The 24,749-nt window shown below is 38.0% G+C and overlaps 1 long non-coding RNA gene across 1 annotated transcript; it reads left to right on the top strand.

Annotated features, from left to right (window-relative positions):
• Positions 1 to 14,136: 14,136 nt before the first annotated feature.
• Positions 14,137 to 14,797, top strand: LOC145134875 (uncharacterized). Its single transcript, XR_013719403.1, has 2 exons — positions 14,137 to 14,248; positions 14,345 to 14,797. It is a non-coding gene; the product is annotated as an uncharacterized LOC145134875 (long non-coding RNA).
• Positions 14,798 to 24,749: the final 9,952 nt, after the last annotated feature.

Genomic DNA, 24,749 nt, shown 5'->3' with positions numbered 1-24,749 from the left:
CCAACCAAGATAGAGGCCGTGATGCAGTGGGAGATTCCGAGGTCTCCAACAGAGATTCAGAGTTTCCTGGGTCTAGCAGGTTATTACCGGAGATCTATACGGGGCTTCTCCAAGATTGAGGTTCCTTTGACCCGACTGACCAAGCAGTCGGTGGCCCTTCGCTGAGGGCCGGAGCAGTAGGCAGCCTTCGAGACTCTCAGACAGCAGATTTCAGGAACCAAGTTAAAGCTCCAGTTAGGACTCAAGTTCAGTTATATGTTAGGTCGAGTGCGTGTTCAACTAGTATGGAAAGTGTTGTAAGACTGCGGGTGTAGCCGTAGCATTCACTAGCAGCCAGATAGTGTTAGAGTGTTGTAAGTCTACGGGTGTAGCCGTAGCATTCACTAGTGGTCAGATAAGCGATAGAGTGTTATAAGACTGCGGGTGTAGCCATAGCATTCACTAGTGGTCAGATAAGCGATAGAGTGTTGTAAGACTGCGGGTGTAGCCGTAGCATTCACTTGGTTGGCAGATAGCATAAGCGTGTTGTTAGGACGCAGGATGAACATTAGTACGCACCAGTTAGCGTGCAACGTTGAGGATATGGAAATCCACGAATTGGATTTCGGATTTACCCAGAAGGATTAGATCAGGTTGAGCCAGTGATACGACTGTAGGAGTGCCACTATAGTTATGGGATCAGGGAAGCAATGGACCGTATAAGATTATTTGTGATATAAGGCTCCCATCGGTTAGATAGCAATCACTTTTAGCCTAGATTTGATGACATCAGGATTCGACACATAGACCCGATAGGTTGGATCAGGAGGTTGTTAGAGCCTCAGTGACATGATAACTAGTAGCAACTAGTCCAGAGAAGGTTCTTGTTCAGAAGTCATGTGAAACAACTAGGTGGGAACCCTTTTAGCTCAGCGACCGGGCTGGAACCTAGTATTTCGGACGACTGACAGGTGAACTGAGACCAGGGAGGTCTCGGTAGATTTTAGAAAGCAACCATGTGGCAACATACTGCTTCAGGCAGTTCAGTGTTCGAGCAGTTCTGCGTTTGGGCAGTGATTGTATTTGTGATTTAGGTCGCAAGTACGCACGGAATAGCTGGTTTATTAGGAAGTGACAAGTCACTCACAACGGGATTAGCTGAGCCTTGGCCAAGTATGAGGGATCTGTAGGGATAATTAAGTTTGTGATCCTGTCTTATAGTGGGAACCTCGAGCTATTAGAAGTTGAGTAGTCCGTTCAGGGATAAACGAACTGGATTCAAGGATAATGATTCAATATGAATGGGCTGTCAGGAAATCATGCCATCTCGAGACAACAGATTTTAGGGCTTTGCGAAGAGTGGTCACGGTTACCCTGGGAAGGCCAGGGTGTGCCCAGGGTTGTACTTGAGTGGTTGGCATGTAAGGAATGATAAGGAATGATTTCGAGGACGAAATCTAATTTAAGTGGGGGAGAGTTGTAACACCCTGTTTATTTAATAGATAAATAAATAAATTAATGAACGAATAGTAGCCCTAAAATAAATAATTATATATCAAAGGTTGATCTCGAGGAGCTAATTGTCACACTTTAAGAGATTGGGTAATTATTGGGACTTAATTTGAAAGAAAAAGAGAAGGGGGGGGGGCTGAATATGTCATAATTGAGAGTTGGGGGTAAAAAGGTGAGTTATGGATTAGTTTTGTAAAGATTTGAGAAAAGGAGGGTGTTTTAGTAAAATCTAGACTTAATTTGTAAAGGAATTGAAAGGGCAGGGTTTAAATGGTAACATATAGACTTCTTTTGAAGGGATTTTATGGAGGAGGGACTAGACTTGTAAATATGTCAAAGATTTAGAATGGTCGGGGTTTAAAACCCACCACCCTCACCATACAAACCATAAACCTAGCATTTTGCAGCCGCCACTCCTCTCCATCTTTATACCTCTCTCACCAGCACACCACCACCCCATTTTCCGATCAACGAAAGGGCCGCCATCGACCACAGGATTGCCGCCGTTGTTGAGGTTGTGAACCACCGAAGTCAACCGCCGTGCTGTCGGGGCAGTGGGCGAATGGAGAAACGCGACATGCTGCTGTTGCCGTTCGCCAGTTGAGGTCGCGACCCGCCTCAGTCGCATTTTCTCTCCGCCACCATCTTTCTTCGCCTTCCCGTTAGCCGCCGCCGCCTGTGCAACTCCCATATTGCTTCGGTCACCGTTTATTGCCCCAAAGGACTGTCATGTTCGTGTTTCACGTGGGTTCGAGTGGCTGTGATCGGGATGCACTTAGGAATGGGCTTGACAAATACGCGTTCGTGTGGATGTGTGTTGCTGGACAAAGACTCAAGGAACCCGCCACCACCGTGAGGTGGGTGGCTGTTGTTGCAAAAACCGTTGCTGTTGCCTCCATTTTCGTATTGCTGCCGCCACCTTGCGTCGCCAGGTGGGTGGCTAGGTTCATTGTGCAAACCAAATCATATGTGTGTATTTATTGCAGTGAATCAGGGTTGGGTGTTTATTTGGCCGAAGTTCTCGAGAAAAGCCGCCACCGCCACCACCGTAAGGTGGTGGCTGCCGCCATGAACCACCATGTGTCTTCGTGATTATGTGTGTTTATTTTGATTATTAGCCTTGTAAAATGTAATCTGAAATTGGAATAATGAAAGGAATTGAAAACCACCACCTTAGGGTGGTGGCTGCCGCCTCTTGCTGCCACCGGCCGCCTTGTCGGGTGGCGGTGTGCTTGCCTTTTGAGTTTGATTCGTATGGGGTGCTTGAAACCCTAATGGGCCTTGTAAACCCTATTGGGCCCAATGAAGCCAAATGGGCTTAGTGAAAACCCTAATGGGTCTAATGGACTCTAATTGACCCAATAAAACCCTAATACGTAACTTTCGCATACGATCTCCGTTTTCGACGTTCTTTATATCCACGCGTAGGTGAGACTATACTATACAACTTTCGTTTAGACTCCGTCGGCTAATTTTGACTTTATTTTTATTATTTATTTTTAGTAGGCCGGGACAGGAAAACTCTGTTAGAAATTCATAACTTCTTCATCTGACGTCCGTTTTCGTCTGTCTTTCTTCCATTGCACTACTATCGACGAGATCTTCGATTCTCGTTTAGATTGTTTCGGCTAGAAATCACTCGATCTCAAATCCGAACTTTGGGCTGCATACCGCTATGTCGAAACTTAGAAAAATCATAACTTCCTCATACGAAGTCAGATTTAGACGTTCTTTTTATGTACGCTCTCGGTTTAACATATTCTACGACTTTCGTTTAGATCACTAAGGATAAATATCGCTCTAACGTAAATTCACTATTTACGTCGCGCTGTGTCGTGTCGTTTCTGTCGCGAAACCTAGTCACGACCACTACAACTTATTTATGATTATTTATTCTAAATAATCTTCTATTTAAAAGTCATTTTTTGACGCTCATCGTCTCTAAATTGACTAGCCCTGATCTACGGGCGTTACAGGTTCGTGCCCCGAACTTCAGAAATTCATATCTTTCGCATACGAACTCTGTTTTTGACGTTCTTTATATCGACGCGAAGGTGAGATTATGCTCTACAACTCTCGTTTAGACTTCGTCGGCTAATTTTGACTTTATTTTTATTATATTATTTTTAGTAGGCCGGGACAGGAAAACTCCGTTAGGAATTCATAACTCCTTCGTCTGACGTCTGTTTTCGTCTGTCTTTTTACCGTTGGACTAATATCGACGAGACCTTCGATTCTCGTTTAGATTGTTTCGGCTAAAAATCGTTCGATCTAATATTCGAACTTCGGGCTGTACACTGCTAAGCCGAAACTTCAAAAAATCATAACTTCCTCATACGAAGTCAGATTTGGGCGTTCTTTTTATGGACGCTCTTAGTTTAACGTATTCTACGACTTTTGTTTGGATCACTAAGGCCAAATATCGCTCCATCGTAAATTCACTATTTACGTCGCGCTGTGTCGTACCGGTTCTGTCGCAAACTTCGACAGGTCATAACTTGTTCGTTATAACTCGTATTTCGGCATTCTTTATATATTCGACAACCTTGCCACGACCACTAAAACCTAGTTAAGATTATTAATTCTAAATAATCTTTATCAAAAAGTCACTTTTGATGCTTATCGTCTCTAAATTGACTAGCCCGGATCTACGAGCGTTACAATTATCTCCCCCTTAGGATGATTACGTCCCGGAATCATCAACGAAAATAGGACTGGTATAATGATTCCATACGTCATCTTTTCATCCTAGGTAATAATCGTAACTTCTATGTTTCTTCGAATGAATACCTAACTCTTGGACTTCTTGACCACAGGCGATGCTCAATCTTGCACCTGCTCTTCGTACTATGTTGGACTTTCAATCGTAACCTACGAGTTACAGAATAAATCCTTATTGAGGACTCCTTCTTCTTCTTAGGATAAGTACTTTCCTTTATCTATTGTAACAGACCGATGGGTCGTGTTCTAATGACCTTTCATCGTATGATGCAACGCTTAGACTCAAGTCTCTTAGGGTCAAATTCCATAATGGAATATACCTTCCTTCATATTCTAATGTGATATAACCACATTTTAGCATGTAGCACTTCTAGGTACTAACTTCTTTAACAACGAGCGCGATACTATTGATCGCATTGATTTCAATCTTCTGACTTAAGTCAGATGTTACATCGAACTTGGTTCTCTGAACCATGTAACAAACTCATCGTAGTCGGACTCAATTCGATATGACCACTAGGTTCGGAATAACAATCATCTTACTAGTCATTACCGAAACAATGGTAATGACATACTTGAATAAAACGGAATCAATTACTAGCTTCTTGGTAACCTTGTGACTTTCCTTGATCCAAATGTGAGTCCTATGCTTCCGGTAGTATAGGCCTCTACTACCATTCACACCTACTCATACTCGTCCCAAGTATTGTCTCGCAGTCAACCAAGTCACTACACAAAATCACACAATCATCCAACACATCGGATATTAAAACCATAGATACCACATAGATATCAAAACCATAAATATCACATAGATATCAAAACCAGGGTTTATATTATTTCTTGAAACGATTACACAGAGGTTCAAGTTTACCCTATACTATACCTCTAATAGGCTACACCACAAGTTACTATTCACACTGTTACTTCATAACTTGATCTTTGGATATAAAATACTCATTCCTGATTCCTCGCGTTATTGTCTGCCTTGTCGAGGATCATGTGGAACACCTTTGGCTTTGCTGGTTCTTTCTTCTTTGGGCAATTGATCGAAATATGCCCTTTTTCGTTACACTCATAACATACTTTCTTACTAGATGCACATTCATTTCCGTAGTGCCCAGACTTTCCACACTTGAAACATGTAACCTCCTCGACACATTTTCCCAAGTGTTTCTTCTTGCACTTGTCACACCATCTTGCTTCATCTCTTCCTCCTTCGAACTTTTTCGAACCAGACTTTGAGAATTTTCTCTTCTCGTCGGATCTTGAAGATCCTTCAATCTTTCTTTTCTCGCCAACCTCAACCTTGTTGGCGGTTCTGCCCTTGATCATTTCTTCGACGGACTTAGCAACCTAAATTGCTGCCTCAAGGGTAGGTGTCTGGCATACTGGCACAATGTACTCCCATGGTAGTCCCTTTGCATACCTATCTATTTTCGCCAGCTCGTCTGGGACAATGCGTAGAGCAAACTCCATCTTATCTGTGAAGGCATTGGTGTATTCATCAATGGACATGTTGTCCTTCTTTAACGTCAGGAATTGGTTCTCTAGCTCTAGCAGATCTTGGGCCGAGCAGAACTTTCGTTTGAATTGCACCAAAAATTCTGCCCAAGTCAGTTGTAGTGGCTCGTTGGGGCTTATGGTCTTCCCCAGAGTGTTCCACCAGCGAACATCACTACCTCTGAACTGACGTATTGCATATGTGGTTTGTAGCTTGCCCTTGCAACCACATGTTATGAACGCCAACTCCATCTCCGATATCCAATCCATAACTCCAATTGGGTTTTCTTTCCCTGTGAAAGTCGATGGCTTGCAAGTTAGAAAATCTTTGTACTTGCATCCATTTCTTTCGACCCCGTCGTCTTGGTTGTTCCTCCTAATCACTGGCGGATTAGCTTGACCAACGGTCCCACTGTAGTTCCCCCCTTCCGACTGCCCTCCATTCACTTCGGGCTCTTCAACTTGTATTGAAAGTTCTTCACGATTATGTCGAAGCAGGCGTCTAGTTTCTTCCATCTGACGATTCAACATCGTTTGAATCATCAATTGTACTCCAGCCATTGTCATTGGCTCAGGTGCTACTGCTACAACAGCTACTTGCTCAATCACCGGTGCTTGATTCCTGTTTTCGTTTGCGTTTCCAGCTCCACTTCTGGTTCTCGCCATTTTTGATCTATACACCGAATGAGGTGAATTTAGATCCTTATTCACGATAGATATTTAAATCATCGTTTTCACTCTAAAAGTTTACATGCTAGTTCTAATGCCGTCGTCAAACGCTTAGAATCCTAAACACATAAGGTTTCCAGATCCGGTTGGCAACAAACCGTAGATCCGAACAAATAATATCACATATAGCAAACATATAGCATTTAGCACATAAAAGCATTTTAGGCATCTTTCCTAAAATAAACTAGTGCTCGTGTCGATTTAGGTGTACTACCTAAAATATTTTAGACACACTCTTCACGATTATTACTTAGCATTCTAAGTTTAAGTCTAGAAATTTCCTACAAATTCCTAGTTCACTTAAACTAATGCTCTGATACCAACTGTGACATCCCCAATTTCACGGCCAGAAAAAATCGATTTGTTTATGCTTTGTTTTATAAAATCAGAGTAATCCTTTGATTAAAAGAGTTGCGAAATTCGTTCCCAAAACAAAATGTGATAAATTTATCAAAACGTTTCTCAAAGAGAATGTATTTTCATTAAATAATAAAACTTCGGGATGTCATGTTCCGATACAGACCAAAAGCATAAACAGTACAATACAGACCTTACAACAGTTATTTACAACTACAGGTCTATAATCAAAATGTTTTGATAAGTCATCCAACTTATGCACTCGCGCCACTACCTGTAATGCAATTAAAACTGAGTGGGTCAGGCTTGGGATCCTGGTGATCATATAGGGCTTTCAACCCACAATAATATAATCATTATATTTAATCATCAAACAATCAACCCAATTATCCATCCCCATTATCTCCTTTCATTTCCTAAAGCTTTACCCTAAGAATCAATAATCCTTCATTCATTTATTCCTAAGAATTGACCTAAGGAATTGACACAAAGTCCCTTGCTGCCCGTGGTCCATACATCTTATGAATACGTAATTCAAACATCCGATGAACACCTAGTTCTAAAATACCTAGTGAACACACTCAGTTCAACAACACCAAGTGAACACATCTAGTTCAAAAATACCTAACGAACACCTTGAGTTCTAAAATACTTAATGAACACATATAGTTCAAAATACATAATGAACACATTGAGTTCAAGGACACCAAGTGAACACATATAGTTCAAAATACCTAATGAACACATTCAGTTCAAAAACACCAAGTGAACACATAGAGTTCAAAAATACCTGATGAACACATTGAGTTCAAAACACCTAGTGAACACATAGAGTTCAAAAATATCTAATGAACACATTGAGTTCAAAACACCTACAGGTTACAAACCTGTTAACTTTTCATTGGATTGTCTAGAACAGTCTGTGGTCACCATCTCTATTCCACTAGTTAACTAGAACATCAATATCATCCAAACTTCTTATCATTTCGTCTCACATCAACTATTTCATCTACCCATGTTCTACCCAACATATTTGTAGATATAAATTACATATACAGTTTTAATCATTTAAAAACTTGTATGAAACATTCATTCAACATCCGTCTCAAGTAAACAAACAATATATAAACACATAGCACGTATTTCATAGCAAATACTTCATATCTATGTGTAAGGTGAAAGTAACTACACACTCACTTGATTAAATGATTCTCAGACAACACTATGGCTCTAAAAGTAGTATTCTTCGGTGAAACCCGGATATCTTCACACACCAGGCTTCTCGTTGGCAGAGCTTCGGCTCGGAAACTCTTTTCTTCTTGGGATCTTCGGGGCTTCGGGACTCGCTTCGGGTCTCGGGATGATACCGGGGCTTCGAGGGTATAACTTGCACGTAAATCGAGGTAATAAGGAGTGAGAGAGAAGAATTTGAGCAACAAAACCGGCTGCCCTTCGATTCTATTTATAGGGCTGTTTTTTCGATTTTCACGTCGTGAACCCTCATTTCATGTCGTGAGCTTGGTTAGCCATAGGTCATTGCGTTCGTCATCAGTCCACTTGCTCTGTCAGGCTCTAGAAGGCGTCAGAAGACAGTGCTTTGGGGTTCGCGTCCCGAACTTCAGAAATTCATATCTTTCGCATACGAACTCCGTTTTCGACGTTATTTATATCGACGCGAAGGTGAGATTATGCTCTACAACTCTCGTTTAGAATTCGCCGGCTAATTTTGACTTTATTTTTATTATATATTTATTATATTATTTTTAGTAGGCCGGGACAGGAAAACTCCGTTAGGAATTCATAACTCCTTCGTCTGACGTCTGTTTTCGTTTGTCTTTTTACCGTTGGACTAATATCGACGAGACCTTCGATTCTCGTTTAGATTGTTTCGGCTAAAATCGTTCGATCTAATATTCGAACTTCGGGATGTACACTGCTAAGCCGAAACTTTGAAAAATCATAACTTCCTCATACGAAGTCAGATTTGAGCGTTCTTTTTATGGACGCTCTCGGTTTAATGTATTCTATGACTTTTGTTTGGATCACTAAGGCCAAATATCGCTCCATCGTAAATTCACTAGTTACGTCGCGCTGTGTCGTACCGGTTCTGTCGCGAAACTTCGACAGGTCATAACTTATTCGTTATAACTCGGATTTCGGCATTCTTTATATATTCGAAAACCTTGACACGACCACTAAAACCTAGTTAATATTATTAATTCTAAATAATATTTTATCAAAAAGTCACTTTTGATGCTTATCGTCTCTAAATTGACTAACCCGGATCTACGGGCGTTACAATTATCTCCCCCTTAGGATGATTACGACCGGGAATCATCAATGAAAATAGGACTGGTATAATGATTCCATACGTCATATTTTCATCCTAGGTAATAATCGTAACTTCTATGTTTCTTCGAATGAATACCTAACTCTTGGACTTCTTGACCACAGGCGATGCTCAATCTTGCACCTGCTCTTCGTACTATGTTGGACTTTCAATCGTAACCTACGAGTTACAGAATAAATCCTTATTGAGGACTCCTTCTTCTTCTTAGGATAAGTACTTTCCTTTATCTATTGTAACAGACCGATGGGTCGTGTTCTAATGACCTTTCATCGTATAATGCAACAATTAGACTCAAGTCTCTTAGGGTCAAATTCCATAATGGAATATACATTCCTTCATATTCTAATGTGATATAACCATATTTTAGCATGTAGCACTTCTAGCTACTAACTTCTTTAACAACGAGCGCGATACTATTGTTCGCATTGATTTCAATCTTCTGACTTAAGTCAGATGTTACATCGAACTTGGTTCTCTGAACCATGTAACAAACTCATCGTAGTCGGACTAAATTCGATTGACCACTAGCAAGATAACATTCTAAGTCATAAAGTTTCCAACTTTATAACTTTCCAAGGCTAGAAGGAGTCCAACAACTAAACCCTAACTTAATACACAAACCAAAACCTCATATGTCATGCATGAAGAAAGGAAAGGGACCAAGATCACATTTTTATGGTTCTAAGCACCTAAAAACGTCTGGAAGGACAACCCTTATGGGTTAGAGTAAGCTATACTCATGAAAACCAAGATTATGGGACTAAAAAGCATAAAAATCTAAGAACTAGCAAGATCCAAAGCAATCATGCATCAAGATCCGAACTTTATACCTCCAAAGGATACTTGAGGGTGAGATACTTCTAGATCCAAGATGCCTTGAGCTTCTAAGATGATTTCCCTTCCTTCTTCTTCCTTCAAGAACACCAAAAACGCACTCTCAAGCTTAAAGAGGTCTACACAAAGGATTATGGTTTGCAAGAGGTGTTTTGGGTGATGGAGGTTGATGAATGAATGAGTCTCAATGAGATAATGATGATTAAATAGGGCTCAATCCCTAAAAACTAGGGTTTGACCCCTAACCACGTATGCCCGACGTACGCTTCTTTACGCCCAATGTACTAACACCAACTCGCGTTTCTCAGTAAATGAGCCATGGGACTACTTTTGCAACAATTTAAATACTTAGGGTTCAAATGAAATTACCTGAACAAAGGGGTGTTACATAAGGTACATAAGGAAGGGAGATAGTGCCCTTCTGGAGATTATGTCGTGTGAAATGACAATCAATATCAATGTGTTTTGTGCACTCATGAAACACTAAATTCTTGGCAATCATTATCGAACTCTCGTTGTCACAATACAAAGAGGTAGGTTGATAGATGTGATTAATAACGTAAGTGGCGGTATGAACATCTTTCAAAATTTCATAAAGAGACTTCCCTGAAGTGTGCACAGTAGGAATATGATTAATAACGTAAGTGGCGGTATGAGCAGCTTCTCCCCAAAACATATTGGGAACTTGAGCAGAAATAACAAGGATATTGCAGTTTCTAGGAGATGTCGATGTTTTTTTCTCTGCAACACCATTCTGTTGAGGGGTGTTTGTACAAGATGACTTACGCACAATGTCATCAAATGCCAATAACTGCTTAAAATCGTTAGATGTACATTCCCCTCCTAAATCAAACTGAAAGCATTTTACAACAACAGAGTGTTGAGTCTTGACAAGGGCTCTGAAGTCACTATATATGGTGAAAAAATCAGACATGCGCTTCATAAAATAAACCCACATGTAAAAAGTGTAATCATCAATGGACGAAACATAATAGTTAGCTCTCGATTTAGAGGTGATCGGAGATGGACCCCACACATCAGAATGCACAATATCAAAGGGAGCAATAGAATGAGTGACACTTTTTATTAAAAGGTAAAGCAGAAAATTTTCCTAGTTTACAACCACGAAAATCAGAAATATCATCAGTTTTCAAAGAACCTAACACACCTGTGGAAACCAAAATCTATAAACAATACGCAGACACATGTGCCAAACGAGAATGCCAAAGATAAAAAAAAACAAAACAAACAAACGACGAAGGATTTTAACGAAAAGACGACAAATTAACACTAGATGCAGCAACATGTAGCTTCTCCAAAACATAACGCTCCCCAAGTCTACCGCCTATCCTAATCACCCCCCGAGACCGAATGTACTGTACATAGTAGAATGAATAAAAAAAAGACCCAACAACCAGACTTACACAACTGATTGACCGAAGCAAGATTCAAAGCAAGTGTGAGAATGTAATAGACATTTGTAAAGATATAAGGAGTGACAATAGAACCAACACCCTCTACTGACATAGGTGTAGCACTAGCAGACATAACACAGACAGGTGTACGAGATGATAACGAAGCAAAATATGACATAAATGGTGACATGTGATGAGACGCACCATAATCCAATATCCACAAGGATGAAGGAATACATGAAGTGTTGGATGAAGACATACCTGAATGAGACATGAAAGCTGACATGGCAGTTGGATTGGCAACAATGAACTGTATGAACTGCTCAACAATTGGGGATCCAAGGCTGATGGTGGTGTAAAATTTGTCTCATTCTCAACTAAAGGTGCAGCAGCGTACTGTGGTGGCCTAAAAGATGGAAACGAGGGACATGATTGAGACTGTCCAGAAGACCTATTCTATTGTGAAGACTGAGATTGTGCATGTGATCTCGTTTTTTGTTGCTGCTGATTTCCCTTGCTTGTCAGCAAAGGACAATTTGCCTTCCAATGGTTCTCCGTCTTACAGAAAGCACACTCATCAAATGAGACTTTGGGGCAATTATGGTTTGAAGACTGATGTCGTTGTGGAACAGCAAAGGCAACAAGAGTGGTTGTCTTAGGACCTTTGTCAGCATAGGACTTGATACGTGTTTCTTCAACAATCAACTCGTAAACAGCTGAATCAATAGTAGGAAGAGAAGTACGATGCAAGATTGATCCATACAGGCCTTCAAAATTTGAACGTAATGTCATTAAGAACTAAACCAACATTGTTCTTCCCTTCTATCAATATAAGGCTTAAAAGCCTTTAACACATCAGAACTTTGTAACAGCCAACTGATCCCACAAATCTGACATAGCTGCATAAAATTCCTGAACATTGAGATTGTTCTGTTGGAGGGCTCGGATATCAAACTCTAACTGATACTGCTTTGCAAAGTTAGACTGAGTATACAGTCTAGCCAAGTGGTCCCAAACTCCTTTATTGTGTCATGCTTCGCCAACTGAGTTCCAATAGACTGGATAACATAATTATTAATCCAAGTAATAATCTTGGAGTTATCAGTCTCCCATGAATCCAGTAAGGCTGCATAATTCTCATCATTTTCATCTGTTGGTTTCTTCTTGTCACCTGTACAATCCCCCACATAGTCTTGCCTCACAATAAATTCTTCATAACATAACTCGAATAGGCATAGTTCTTGTCATCGAGTTGGATACAAATGGACCGAAGAGCATCATCTCTCGGGGCCATAATTCCAATATCAGTCAAACGAGAATAACCAAACAACAGTAAATACGAGTAGCAGCTCGAAATCAACAAAACCAACAGACGAAACAAAACCCTCGAAATCGACGAAACGAACAAATCAAACCAAATGGAATACATAAACGAGCAAGAAACGAACAAATCAAACCGCACAACGTTGTGTCTGCTACAATGCGCCCCCAAAAAATGAAAAAACAAATGATCGATCGAGCTCTGATACCATGTAAACTAACAAGACATAGAACGGCTAGAGTTTCGTATTATTATCAAATGAGAAGTACAAAATACAATGAAAGGAAAAAACATAATATGTAGACTAGGTAATTAGAGATTTATGGTTAATGGGCCAATATACAACCCAATACAAAATAAAGTCTAAAATCTTATTAGGCTAACAATAGTTTCTAAACTCTAGATATACAGAGATTTTAAAATTTATATGAATAATGATTACAGTTATTCAATGTTTGTTAAGGTGAATACATATCCAAAATTTGGCTTGAAAACTTAGATGTCATTTTATAGAGTTTTTTCTCGTTATTTTGAGGATTATTTTGGAAGGACGAGAATGTGAGTAATGTTGGTGTAAATGGAGATTCCGTCTTGTAACAAAATATATTAACAATTTTTTTATAATTAAAATTTTGATTATTTTTATAATAAAGAACTCAGAGCTTGAAATTGCAAGTCGGTATCTAATAACGAAAGCTAAAGTTATAGTTTTAGATTATGAGTTTTTTTGTTTAAAATAAAAACTAAAAACTCTTATTGTTAAATGAAATATTTTTAATTATCTTTTTCTTAAAAGCTAAAAAATATCAAAAGTTTCACAGCAAACATGTCCCTAATATTTTGTAGCTTACTTCTTGATGGAAATAACAAGTTTATAATAACCATGCCAAATAAAAAGACTTCCTATCAAAGATGAGGACTTGACGACCACTTGTACGTAATAGTAAAATTGGCAAATTCAAACAATCTCAAACTTGAATCATGGTTATATATTAAATGAAAAACGATTTGAGTGGGCAAAACATATTTTGACAAAAAAGAAGTCGTATATATCCAGATAAATAATTAAGGAAAAAAAAAAAGACAAAAAGTTAAGAGGAAGGAATGAGTCATATTCGTGGGCCTTTGGTGGAGACGTGCAAATCAATCCGGCATATATCTTTTATTTTGTAATCCAAATATCCAACATTAAAGTTTTAACAAGTGTACAAAAAAGTTGAAATCATGGATAATATTTTTTTGTCATGCAATGCAACAATCATTTATTATTAGACTTAGATGTGTATTATTTTGTATTTATGTTATGTGTTTATCTGTTAAAATAAATCTTAGGCTAGCAATAATTTATTTATAGAAATCCTTGTATATTTATACACCATTGTTTAATGAGAGGAGACATCAAGATTTCTTGAACTTTCTTGGTATCATGCCTTTACACCTAGTTGATCCCCAGCCCTATCCCTCGTGTGTTCCTCTTTGTTGCCGACATGTCCTCTTTTTCCCCGTATTCCTTGCCAACCAAGGGAGGTACACGACGTCTCTTCTCAGCCGTAATTAACCTACTTCTTTCTACCGCGGTTCTTCTCCTTTTGTTACTAATCTCTTCTTCTTTCTATCCTATAGCTACCGAGAATAAAGTGCGTTATGTTGTCACAATCTTCAATATAAAGAATCCCATTCCAATCACTTTAGAGATGGAAAAATGGCAACACACTTCCTGGGCAACTTTATTTAAAATATATTGTCGTTCCTATCAAGTTCTTGATAACATCAGTCAATCAAACCCTACCACAATTCTAGCCATCGATGACATTGCCGCTATCAAAGAAACAAGGAGTCGTCTTGATGCTATTGTACTCAAATGAATCTATCAGAGTATTTCGAATGAACTTCTTCATATGATTTTCCAACCCAAAGTCACTGCTCAACAAACTTGGGAAACACTAGCAGTTATATCTTCCAAGATAATAAGCATTATCGAGCTCTCTACATAAAAACCAATTTAGCATTATGAAACTTGACGCTTTTCCCAACATCCATGTATACTGTTAAGAACTAAAAACTATAGTTGGTCAACTTGCTAATGTCAGATCTCAGGTAGCCAAACACTGCATGGTTCTACAACTTGTCGTCGTCCTCATTTCCATCTATGACAATGTTGATACATTTTAAAAAAAAAACATATCCTTTACCGAAGTTTTATGAAGCACAATTCAATATTGTCCTCGAAGAAACCAATAAAACGTATCAACATTTGACTACACTAATTTCCACCCCTACTGCCACTACTTTTGGAATTTCCAGCATCGATGCTAATTGCCCATCACCACCATCGAACACCAACAACAGGTCTGATAGCTCCTGATATCGAGGATGTGGTGGTAGGAAAACAACAATAAGGTTGAGGAAGGGGTCATGGTCGTGTTAGCTTCTTCTCGAGCCAAATTAGGCCTAACGTCCTCTTAATTAGGAAACTTCTTCACTGTGGACTTGGAGCCCACAACAATAGATCATGCCTCCATGCCCTTACCCTACTACTGAAACATCCCAAAATATGGTCCCAAAAATTTCCATTTTAGAATAGATAAAATAGTATTTCCAAATATCATCCATACATCTCAAACAAAACCAATGTATCAAATGTCATAAAATCAGAGTAAAGTAGCATATGCGGAATCCCAATGGTGTGTGCGATGTAGTCAACCCAAGCTTTTCCCCTTGCAACCGAAAGTACCTGAAACATTAAATGAAAACCGTAAGCACAAAGTTTAGTGAGTTCCCCAAGATACCGCATACCAAACATATCATATAACAGGCCCCGCCCAGTGAGATATGGGCCCCACCCACACTCGTATAACGAACCCCGCCCACACTCGCATAACGGCCCCCGCCCACATTAGATACGGTCCCCGCCCACATGAGATACGGGCCTCGCCCACTCTCGCATAACGGACCCCGCCCAATAAACATACATATACAAGCACATACAAGTATCACACAGACAACAAGTATATCAACATAACCAATCAAAGGTCGGCTTTGGTGCCTTAGACCTGCTAAACCCAGTGAGGAAGCACTCGAGTGGGAAGCACTCGAGTGGTGGGACACTATTGACGCATGACTCACTGAGGTCACTCGGAGGGCTATGACTTGGGAAATTCTTAGTAAGAAGGTGAAAGATCGTTTCTGTAGTGAAGGTAGCGTACAACAGGCCCAACGGGAGTTTTTGAACCTTTAGAAAGGTAGCATGACGATTGCTAAGTATAACACCACCTTTACTGAGAAGTCACAGTTCGCTACTGATTACTGCCCGACCGAGGAAAAGTTGATTCGTCACTATGTGGAGGGGTTACCATGTGAGTACCGTGCAGTTTTGACATTGAAGACCACTTTAGTCGAGGCCATGGATGAGGCCCGCAAGATAGAGAATGATATAGCTATTCGGGATCGTACCACAGCGAGGTCCGGGGAAAAACGCAATTGGGAGGGTTAATCGGGGTCCTCTGACAAGCAGAAATTTCAGAAGAATGGTGCAAAATCAACATTTTGTAAGAAGTGTCACTCTTCTCATGGAGGTCCGTGTAGCAGCAATACCAAGAGTTGCAAGCGATGTGGTAAGGTGGGGCATCGTTATGAAGATTGTAAGAGTGCTGAACCTATGTGTTGGATTAGTGTCTAAGTCCATAACTATAATTGGTATATACTTGACCCGACCCGGCATGGTCCATTTGGGTTGCATGACATCAGAACATTTGGGTAGACCTTTTGTGAGAAGAGGATATTTGTGACATATTAATATATTATAAGTTCTAATATATTAATATGAAATCATGTTATTTAATTAGTATTGATCAAGAATTAATTTGGAATTAATTTAGTGATCAAAAGAGACTAATTAAATATATGGGGATTGATTGTGTAAATCATTCATTCTTATATATGTGGGCTTATGATCCATGATTCCTTATGTTGGGTTTAACCCATGTGGTGACCCATGGATACTCCATGGAGGTTAAAACCCATGGAGCATAAGGAATGGGTAAAGTCATGGGTTACATGGTGTAACCCTAATGTGCACACTATATAAGAAGCCCCTTGGTTGGTGAAATTGGCACTAGCTCATAGAAAAGGAGGGCAAGCCGATTTCTTATATGAATATCCTCTCTCATGTTTATTCCAAATGTTCATGGTGTTGTGTGAACCATTTGAGGTGTCACACTTGGGGCACTAGGCTCTTGAGCTCCATGGAATCAAGCACCAACAAAGAGGTATGTCATTCTACTAGATTTTATATTACTTGTACTTCATAGTATGCTAGTCAGGATAATACCTTGGAAATTGATATTTGCATGTATAATAGAGAAAACATAGATCCAAGGTATTTAGGTTTGCATGTACACCATAGGAGTGTTAGAATGCTCAAAACCCAACAGTGGTATCAGAGCCTAGGCTTGTTTTCTTTATACTTGATGCAAATTGCTGAAAAAAGTCGATTTTCTACTCACTGCCCAATTGACTCGCCGAGTCCATCATGGAACTCGACGAGTCCATGCCTTTCTTCAACCAACTCGCCGAGTCAGTTCATGCACTCGACGAGTTGGCAGCCCAGAGTGCAGATTTTCGAGTTTTGGTGTTGGAATTGGTCTAGAATCATTACCTTTAACTGTTTTGGACTTATAAAACCTGTTTTTTAATGTGGTAATGATTATGTTAAACCAATTTCAATGCTATAATCAAAGTTTCAAGTTTTTATATATGTTTATGTAATTCTTGAAAATTGTTGATTATGAATATTCATGCTTATGAGTTTTGTTAGATCATAGGAATTATGTGCAAATTGTTTATTAGTATAATTCTTGATCTTGATGAAATTGTATGGACTCCATAACTTGTCCTCAAGTTATGGATCACCAAAAGTTTTATGTGTTACCTTGTTTATGAGTTGATTAGATTAATGAAAAAAATTATGTGTTAGTTGTTTTCAATCCAAATTAATCTAAAAGAAGTTCATAAAATGTGTTTTTGTAACTTGTCCTCAAGTTATGTGAAAAGTCATATTTATGAATCTTAAAACTCATAAAAGTGCCATAGGTTACACAAAAATGAAGAGTCTTTTTCATTAAGTTGTTTTATGACTCCATAACTTGTCCTCAAGTTATGGATGTTTAAGAGTCACTTCTTTAAAATATGTTATTAAAGAATAAGGAGTTACATAAAATGAAGAGTCTTCATTTTAATGTACATTAAACTCATAAGTTATGAAATGAAAAAGTCATGAAAAGTTTCAAAACTTGCCCTCAAGTTTTGGAATTTGTAAAGTTACTCCTCATGTATACTTTAATTCCAAATTGAACCTTAGAATTTTAAAAGTTTAAAATTCAACCCTTATACTATTATTATAATTTTAATTATATATATATATATATATATATATATATATATATATATATGTATGTATAAGATAAAGTCAGTCTTACCATTAGTAGGCCTCATTCACGAAGCCGGTCTATAAGGGGGTATAAGGTTACTGCCTATAAAATGGCAGTTTAATGGGTGTCCACTCTCACCCACCGCTTCCTTGACTGGTGGAGGGTCGTTAGCCAAACAGGTAGGATAGGACTATAATTCTCCCTTCATTAAAAGTATAATGATTAATACTAAGTAACTAAACACTTATAAATTCCCAATCTTAGTTACTTAGGAAAATGTGGAATAGGTGCTAACCCATGAAATTACACTTTGTACCTTACCAAGTCGTTAGTGGAACATGTGTGGTTAACCGGCACACTAACAAGGACTAGTAAGAGTGGCAAAGGGTAACTTGACTTTATTATAGATCGGTGGAGCGTGTGTAGTTAACCGACACATCAATTAGGTGATAAAGTTAAGGGTACCAAGTTAATTTGCATGGTTATTCACACCTTGTTTGTGATCCTCGGCATCCCAGTCACAAACTTGAGAGGGCACAATCGAGATTCAAACATGCCATTGAAAGCTCAATGTATCTCAAAAGATCTAGGAGTTTCAAATCCAATTAAAACTTAATTATATTTCGTTTTTCATGGTGGAAATTGGTAAATCGTCATTTACCTACCTTCAACTATTTTATAACTTGGATTACGACATCCCTCTTCCAGATATAAATAGGTTGTTGGGTCCTAGCCTTAATATTTCATATTGGGTGTTATATTAAGGACTTTAAATCAACTAAACTTGAATTTCTCCCATTATAGATGTTTAGTTAAGACAACTATGGTCTTCCCAAATCTTTAGGAAAAAGCTTTCCTGATGAAGATGATATTCCACATGGCAATCAAGGTGAAAGATTAATCCCTTTGTTGAGCATTAATGGGACTGGAAATCATGCTTCACTTCCTCCACCTCCTCCAATTATTCTCCCTATCCCACAAGTTCAAATACTTGAAAATTTCAAGGTCACTCAATCCCTATTAGCAAGCCGGGAGAGTCGGGTGTCGAAGTCTCGAGGTAGCTGGCTGTTGACTTGGTTCTTCAGTCACACCCTGATGATAGATCAAGACATGACCCTTAATGATCTTACCTATTTGCTTGATGCAGCTAAATCAACAATGATTTGGGGCACTGGTAAAGCAAAATTTGATTGGAAGATCAACTTCCCAAACTTCCATGGACATTGACAATGGTAACATTAGAAGTCCAGAAAAACTTTCTTTCCCAATGGAAAGGGATCGGCCATGGTCAAGTCATTTGACCTAATGGTAAAGAGAAAGGATAAGTCTGAGATAGTCTCATGTACCATTTCCAAAGAGTCCATATGTTTCTTTTGCCAAAAGAAGGGGCATTGGTTGCAAAGTTGCCAGATTTACCTGAAAGATATGGTAAAGTCAAAAGTTTGACTCTACTTCAGGTAAAGTCCATTATCTAACTCTATTAAGTATCTTTCGGAGATTCTTAATACATAATGTAATATAATTACATTTTGATGTTTTAGAGAATCAAAGGAAGCTTAAAGAAAGAGTATGCTGATTCTGATCGCGAAGTTGGTTCGGTGATCAGAATTTTGAGCAACTGCTTAAGAGTTATGATAGATTGCTTAGGAATAGATATCAACATAGTTTTCATATGTATTTACATTGTAAGGATAAGATTTTTCCGCAAGTTTTTTTAAAAAAAAGTTTTGATTTATTTATTTTAAGTATCCTTACAATGGCATTTGTGAAAAATTGTTGTTTACAAGTTTCCATTGATAGCAATATTGGAAAATGGATTTGATTCTTTCATTTGTGGTAGTGTTATAATTTACCAAATAAGGAAAGATTCTCATCATCCAAGTTTCAGTTGGATAAAAAATTGGAATCATGCAAGTTGTATTGTGTGATGAATGAGAATTGTCATCTTTGGAAAATTAAGACTAAGTCCTTGTTCACATGTATATGTGACTCAAGTGAAGGACTAAGGGATCAAGTACACATTCTTGTGCACTAGTTAAAGTCCACCACAAAAGATTAATAAGACTATTTGTCATGATTTACTAAAGTTTAGTTAATATGGTTATGCTTACAAGTTTAAGTGTAATTCTGAAATATTGGAAAAGTTTCAATGATTGGCAGAGCGAATAAGAAGAATCAAATTAGGCAGAAAGATAAAAGTTTCTCAAATCTAAAAAGATGGGAGAGTACTTTAAGTATCTTGTTTTATGTTTATCTTAATGATTATAAAACCATATCACAATTGATCCTCTAAGGACACCTTAGTACATTTGTTTGGCTAAGAAGAGGAATCGTGAATTGTTGAAATGGTTAAATCAAAAGATAAATCATATTTCGTTCCAAAAACAAGTCTTAGAGTCATACTCTAAGATTGTAAATTGAGTGACATGATTTTAAGAAAGGTTTATAACACTTTTCAAATGTAGAGTAACATGTTTCTTACTCTTGTACATTTGGAATTGGTAAGTTGTGACGTTTAGGATAAAACAAAGACCAAATAAGGCCAATTGTGTGAAGTGTTTGTCTTGATAAGAATCCACACTATTTCTTGAATATTTGGCAAGAGAGTCTTATATGTCAAGAGGACAGTGGGAGTCTAAAAGATCCTGAAATTGTTTCAAGAACTAATCAAGAATAAAACCTGTATTTCATCACTAGCACACGACTAGAGGTTTATAACCTATCGTGTTGACATATTCTTATTTCTGTGCCCATTCCAGTTAAAGTTGGCTATGCATTTGAGTTCTACATGTTCTCAGTTGTTTGCATAGCTACTTGGAAGCAATGGTAGGCCTTGTGCTCCCAAGTGGCAAGAAATTAAGATTGAACAAGTTCAGTCCATATGAGTTTGAATTTGTCACTAACCTTGTCTTGTGATTATGGTTATGACAAATTCACATGGATAGGAACACATACACCATTAAAAATCTAAGTGTCATAAGGTTTCTCTCCGATTCATGAAAATGATGGTGAGGAAGCACTTTCACTAAGTAGATTTTAAGTAGATAGCAATTGTGATCTTTGCATTCTCAAAGTCGTTAGTGGAGCGTGCGTGGTTAACCGGCACACTAACATGGACTTATGAGAAATGACAAAGGTCTAAACAATTGAGACTATGATTACGACATCCCTTTTCATAGTTCTGAAACTGTTTAGACACACCTGTGAGCTATCTAAGATAAGGTGTTTGATTTTGATAAAGTCTTGTCAAAGCAATCTCGTACCAGAAATCTGAACTTTGGTAAGGAAGTCAATAAAGTATTGATTTCTAGAAGTCCAGTTGATTTCTGGGTACATGTCAAAGCTAGTGGGAGCATAAGTGTTATGCTAGGAAGATAATAATCATTGTGCTAGTGGGAGCATGATTATTATGCTAAGTGTTGCAAGTTAGCAATGTTAATTATAGAAAACAAAAGTTTCAATTCGTTTTGAAAAGTTGTTTTGATATAATTAAGGGAGAGGATATACTTCATTTCAATTCTAAAAGCTTAGATTGAGATTTTAATCAACTTTAGTCAAGGATATATATGAATGTTATGTTGTAATGGTTCAACATAAGGAAATTCTATATATGTTGCGTTCTCAAAATTCGATTATGATTACGGCATACCTCTTCATAGTTCGAATTGTGAGAACATGGCAAATAAAAATTTTGTAGCATGACTCGTGTCCCATATGACTAAAATGATTTAACAATTGTCGAAGACAATCTGAGGTCTACCAAATATTGGTTGCTCATGGACAATTGGAAGTATAGTGTAATGCAAGAGTTTGGCATTCTTACATTTACAATAAGTATTGGGATTGTGAAGTGAGCATCATTGGAATCATGTTCAATTGATCTATTTCACAAAGTAGGGACCATAGAAAAACAAAGTGTGCATACTTGGAGTATGGCATATCTATTGTTTGGACAAACATAGTGTGCATGCTTGGAGCATGACATGACTATTGTCTTTATTCAAGTATTAATTTGATTAATCGAAACATAAATAATGAGTAATCAATATGGTGCTTAGATAAAAGGTGTTTTTATTTACACTCAAAGTGTTGGGGCCATATAGGATTAGTATTATTCTTGTGTTTCACTTTGCATGTTTTGACTTCCAGAATAAACTAGGTCATTCTTCCCGGATGACTAAGTTATTCAAACCATCCACAGTCGGTCATATGTTGGAAGTAGATATGAATCAAGACTGTCATGAGTTGGCTTGTAGATGTCTAAGATATTGGACATAGCAAGAGTTGCTACAACACTCATGAGTACTCATAAGTTCTGAGTATTGGATTCAACTCACGCTCATTTGAATCACTTCATGGATTTTATCACGAGTGATCATGAGACGATAATATCTTATATTCTTCAAACCTAGAGATATGAGTTGTTACTATGAGTTGGTTATACATTGATTGCATGAAAACGCATTGGTAACTCGATGTTATAAAACGTGCCTTTGTGTATGATTCAACAAGTAGTAGAACAAGCCATATGAGTCGAAGTTTATCCATTCCTTTTACCCATAAAGGGATAAAAGCGATATCTGTGGACCCCTCGATGATTTAGTAATGACACCCCTAAGTGCTTGGCCAAGCCTGGACTGATTTGATTTGTTCAATTAGTCGGTCGTCATAAATCAGGAATCGGGAAACAACAAATGGACAGAGAGAATGATTATAATCCATGTCTCAGTCCATATGATATCTAGAATGGAGGAATTTATGATCACTTATCTAATGGACGCGTCATTTATTTGTTTAGAGTTCGGCAGCAGCTTTTAAGAGCTACGATTGCTGGTCGGGTTGTGAAGGCATACTTACAATAATAGTTATTAGACTTATCCAAGTGGGAGACTGTTGGATTAGTGTCTAAGTTCATAACTATAATTGGTATACTTGACCCGACCCGGCATGGTCCATTTGGGTTGCATGACATCAGAACATTTGGGTAGACCTTTTGTGAGAAGAGGATATTTGTGACATATTAATATATTATAAGTTCTAATATATTAATATGAAATCATGTTATTTAATTAGTATTGATCAAGAATTAATTTGGAATTAATTTAGTGATCAAAAGAGACTAATTAAATATATGGGGATTGATTGTGTAAATCATTCATTCTTATATATGTGGGCTTATGATCCATGATTCCTTATGTTGGGTTTAACCCATGTGGTGACCCATGGATACTCCATGGAGGTTAAAACCCATAGAGCATAAGGAATGGGTAAAGTCATGGGTTACATGGTGTAACCCTAATGTGCACACTATATAAGAAGCCCCTTGGTTGGTGAAATTGGCACTAGCTCATAGAAAAGGAGGGCAAACCGATTTCTTATATGAATATCCTCTCTCATGTTTATTCCAAATGTTCATGGTGTTGTGTGAACCATTTGAGGTGTCACACTTGGGGCACTAGGCTCTTGAACTCCATGGAATCAAGCACCAACAAAGAGGTATGTCATTCTACTAGATTTTATATTACTTGTACTTCATAATATGCTAGTTAGGATAATACCTTGGAAATTGATATTTGCATGTATAATAGAGAAAACATAGATCAAAGGTATTTAGGTTTGCATGTACACCATAGGAATGTCAGAATGCTCAAAACCCAACACTATGTGCTACAATTGTCGTCAAATGGGACATATCAGTACGCAGTGTCCCAACCCCACGGTCCATATGGGAGCTAGTGAGAAGAAAGATGAAGCGCCAAAGGTGAAAGCTCGTGCTTTCAATATGACAACTGATGGGGTAATTTTTGGGAACCCTCTTAGTTAATTCTATACCTGTTTATGTGTTATCTGTGCTTTTATGTTATTTGATGTTAGTGATAGTAAGTAGTTGGTATCATTGCGGTTATGTGCTCATTTGTGGAGTACCTCGGACTTCATTACTTGCGATGTAGATATTGATGTTGCTGTGTTTGATTTATTCATAATGGGTGAAAAGTTTGATTTGTGTGATATCTCTTTTGGTGAATACACTTTTACTTTGACATTGATTCGTGTTGGAGTATAACACAAAGAGGCAACATAGGAATAAGTGGAAGCATAGACATAGAGATTCCGAGGACGTAATCTTTTTAAGGAGGGGAGAATTGTAACGACCCGAAAAATCCTATTGTAAAAAAACATTAATTTTTCTGTTACTCGAGGGATTATTTATGCAAAATATCTTAGCTCTATGAGGTTAAAATGGAATAAATTAACTAAAAATAGTATTATTTAATATCTAAAAGAATTAATAAAAATTAAAAGGTGTGTAATTTAATGAAATTGACTTATGAAATTATTAGGGTTTAAATTTAACAGGGGGACATTAGGTAAATTATGGCATAACTCCCCAAGGAAAAAGATCGATCCTTCTCCTAGGCGTCCGTTCCCTATTCACGTCCAAAAACAAAGGAAAGTTTGTGAAACATATGCGTGCGTTTCAGAAATTTTAGAAGCTAAAACCCTTAAAGAAAAGGTGCAGGGACTGTTAGGGAACATTGATCAAATTCTAGGGACTAGATCCGTAACTTGTACATTAAATCGGACGCATCTTTCGCCCC

Source organism: Lactuca virosa, chromosome 8, assembly GCF_052849685.1.
Source record: "Lactuca virosa cultivar CGN04683 chromosome 8, Lactuca_virosa_CGN04683_v6, whole genome shotgun sequence".
In the NCBI taxonomy this organism is placed as follows: domain Eukaryota; kingdom Viridiplantae; phylum Streptophyta; class Magnoliopsida; order Asterales; family Asteraceae; genus Lactuca; species Lactuca virosa.
The sequence above is the reverse complement of the archived record's forward strand: the minus strand, read 5'-3'. Positions and strand labels throughout refer to the sequence as shown.